Raw genomic sequence first — 4,340 nt, forward strand, 5'->3', positions numbered from 1 at the left:
AAGGAGGTAGGGTGGGGAATCTGCTGTGGAAAGTGGGAATCAGCAGAAATCCACCCCACCACTGCCCACTGGTGGAAATCTGTCACTGGATTCAATCCACTGTTAGCCACCCAAAGGCAGGCTACAATAAATGTGTTTAAAGGAATGCATGAATAAGTGCTTTTTGTAGTGGCAACATACTCACACAACAAAGATTTGCAAACTAAGCAGCTCATTTATTATTAAATAAATCATAACACTGAGCTTAGTCACATTTCAGCAGGATAAAAGAATAATGAATTTCAGTTTTGATTGGATGTTATTACCTGCCACTGCCTCCTCTAGCATTTCTCTCTCTCTCTCTCCTTGTGTGTAGTCTGTTCTGGATTGTAAGCTTATAGACAGGGTTTTGTTTTTGCATCATGCCTAGTAAGTTTTTAGTGCTTAATAAATAATATTTGTATTATTAAATATGTAGGAAGTTCAATGGTTCATCAATTATACAGCCTTGCAGTTTGCTTGTAATTGATGCTAGGACTACGTTCCGCTTGACAAGAAGAGCCAGTATTTTGAGAGGGATATAGCGAGGTGACATATTTGCAGTGCCGATCCTCCGCAGCATTACTCCAGTTCAAGTCCACCGCCAGGGAAATCCTAAACAGAGTTACTCCAGTCTAATCCCATTGAAATCGATGAGCTGGAGTAACTCTGCTTAGGATTTCACTGTCAGTAGATTGCACTGCTGGCCGCTGCTGTGATTTACAAAAGGAGAGTCTAGAACAAGATGATATTTGGCAAGTGCACAGATTCAGGCAAAGAACTCTGCCTTTCAACCTTCAACAGCCAGTTCCGATGCGTGTTTACTCAATCCCATGCGCATTCCACTGGGATTGAATCTACGAGGAACGCAGCGGCTGTGATTTCTAAGTAAACATGCACAGGACTGGGCTGGGTGCCTCTAAAGAGAAGAGCAGCAACCCTCAGAATGAAACAAATTGATGCCTATAATTCAATTTTTTTTATCATAGCACCTGGATCCAAGGCACATACACCGCGTTAATGTGTGGAGAATAATAGATGTACTTTTTGCCAGTGCTGAGCACACAGGCATAACCCACTCTTATATGCAAAGAGACCTTTGAAAACAAGTAATAGAAAGGACCCAGTGCTCAGAGATGTGCTTTTGTGCCTTGTGAGGATGGAATATAGCCAAAACTGATTGATTTGAGAAAGTAAACAAAAGATACAGCTTCAGATTTGCATAAACTGCTAGTCTTCATTTACATGTCATTTAATAGTGCGATGCTATGTAGAGTTACTCCAGTCTTACCTTACCATAAACATGCACAGGGTTTGAGAGGATGGTGGAAAAGCTTCCTGATTTCAGTGCAAATGTATTTATTTCTCGAAAAGGTTCACAAACCACCCTCTCACCGTATGGCTCCTGTAGTTATGGTACAATTTTTTTAAAGGCTTAACATCTCCAAGGAGAAGCAGAAAGTTTAAAGCCCTTAAAAACTAGCTGGTCTAGCGCATGAATCAATGCAACCCCACACAAAAGGTTAATTTTTTAATTTAAATAATTTTAAAATGTATCTGTGTCTTTGTCTTCATAAAAGACATTAAAACCAACACATAGAGGCATCATTAAAACAATTTTTTAAACCAAAATGTAAAACAAATACAAAAGATAAAAGCAGTCAAAACATTGGGAAAGGAAAAGAGCACAGAGGGAACACCGTGTGAAACAAAAAAGTCTTCACCCACTGGTAGATGACGATAGACAGGGCTTTTTTTCAGCAGGAACGTGGTGGAACAGAGTTCCGAAACCTCCTGAAAATGGTCACATGGCTGGTGGCCCCGCCTCCTGATCTCCAGACAGAGGGGAGTTTAGAGATCAGGGGGCGGGGCCACCAGCCATGTGACCATTTTCTCTGAGGGCAACCCACTGAGTTCCACCACCTCTTTTCCCAGAAAAAAAGCCCTGGCAATAGATATTTCGCTTGCAGATTCAATTCTGCAGAGAAGTCGGCTGCCATTTGGAATCCTCCATGTGGAATCCTCAGACTGAGTTGGGACTTGAAGAGAGACATCTTCACCTTCCAAGCACCGGCCCAAGAGAAGCAGTTCACACAACAAGGAGTGAACTGTCAGCAGTGAACAGCCTGTTTGATTCCTTGGAGTCCCCAGCACCAGCAACCATCCAAGGGAAGCCCTTCTTACACACATGTCATGCACCTACGTACAGGTCTCATCTACCTCCCCCTCCCAAAGAGCGCTACACATCTTTTCAGACTCACTGACCATTTGGATTTTCTTAAGACAGAAGAGAAGGCTTAATGATCTCAGGGAACAAAGCACCCCATGTACCTGATTAGACCCCCAACTAAGAATGGTTTTGGGGGGGAAGTCAACATAGAACAACTATTTGCTCTTTCTTATATTGCAAAGGTAGGGGATACCATGCCGTATGTTTGAAAGGAAGTCGTTTTAATGCACAGTACAACCAGCCACAGTAGGACGTGGTTCTTGAAAAAAGCAAGGGTGGTTTCAAGAAGGATTAGACACATTAGCAGGCCAAATCCTGATGAGTCAGCAAAGAGTGACAGGCTAAATACCTTTTCCCCTCTGCAGAAACTGTAGCATTTAAATAAATGCTCTTTGCCTGTTGTACGGCCCCACCTCATGCCTAAGCAACGGCAGCACGTTGCTGGGTTGGCTCTATAGAACTACAAAAGCTCTATAGATCACAAAGGCTAACTATGAGCCACATGAAGGTTTTCAGACTGTCACAATTTGTTAGGATTTTTTGTATGGAGAAGAGCACTGCACTGGAAGAAGAGTTGAGTCTCATTTATTCTTACTGCAGCACGTCTTACCAAGATATTGGTCCAATAGCCCCTTGAATTCCAACTAGATCTGTTTGGTCTTTAAGGGGCTACTGGACCCAAATCTTGTTCTTCTACTACAGTCTAGATAGGGTTGCCAGCCTCCAGGTATCTGGGTCTCCCAACTGGGATTAGAGAAATGAGATTATACACAACATTGGAACTGGGTTTTTGCCGTTCTTCCACGCTCTTGAGTTCCCGAAACAGGAGTTCAGCGTGCGACCTGTTGAGCGACTGGGGAGTTGCATCCTTTCCCAGTGTGATACCACACCTTGCTGTGGTTCTCCTGCCCAAGAGTCGGCTTCTTGGCTTGCTCACGCTGCTGGGGACACCTGCAGCTTGAACAAAGAGAGAATTGCTTCATTTACACTGCTACAGACTTTGAATTGTTGTTTCACTGGTAGACTGTGTAGTTCCATTCCTTGTATGTAATTGTGTTGTTTTATTGTTGTAATGTATTAGCACCCAGCGCCTTATTACTAATAAATTATCCTTAAAGTCCAGTTTTTGGTTGCTACATGGTACACTTTAAACATTTATAGACTTGTATGTACCACTGTAGGTGTTCCTTCCCTGTTGTAAGTTTACTACGCGGTGTTGCCCTTTGTCTTTTCTTATTATAGCCTCCAGGTAGTGGCTTGAGATCTCCCAGAATTACAACTGGTCTCTAGGCTCTCAGTTCATCTGGAGAAAATGGCTACTCTGGGGGTGGAACCTATGGAATTATGCCATGCCAAGGTCCTTTCGCTCCCCAAACCCCACTTTCTCCAGGTTTCTCCCCCCAGATCTCCAGGAATTTCCCAAGTTGGAGCAGGCAACCCTAAGTCTAGACCAAAACTACCTGAAAAAGTCTTGCCAAGTAGATGATTTTACTTACATCTTTTAAAACCAAGGGTAACCAAATGCCGACTTGATGTGTATGGACGACAGAGAGGGAAAATAAACGTTTACCGTGCAATCTTAAACACAATTATGCCGGTCTAAACCCATGGATTGCACTGTTAGTACACTAGCCCGCTAATCTAGAAATCTTCACGGATAACCTCGTATGCGCGTGCGCGCGCTTTTAAGCAATTTTGTAAAACTATGCAAGGACAATACAGTGCAGTCCTAAGCAGAGTTACGCACAGTTTAAGCCCATTATTTTCAATGGGCTTAGACCTGAGCAACTTTTTTAGGATTGCACTGTTCGTTATGCAATACTTGGAAGTACTTCCCCCCCCCGCGCCTCCTGTCACGGCTCTCAACGTTTACGCACAGCCACCCCCGCCAGCAGAACTTCCAGGCAAGAAGGAATTAGCCACGTGGCCCTATTACAACCCGGCCTCGAAATTTCAGTGATAGCATAGCATCATGGGAGTTGTAGTCTTAAGCGTCGCCGACGCTCCCGTGAGCGTATGGCAGTGAAGACTACCATTCCCACGGAGCATTGCGAGGTTGCGGTGGAACGAAGCGACTCGGGGAAAGGCCTGT

The sequence above is a fragment of the Eublepharis macularius genome, chromosome 2 (genome assembly GCF_028583425.1).
Source record: "Eublepharis macularius isolate TG4126 chromosome 2, MPM_Emac_v1.0, whole genome shotgun sequence".
Lineage (NCBI taxonomy): Eukaryota > Metazoa > Chordata > Lepidosauria > Squamata > Eublepharidae > Eublepharis > Eublepharis macularius.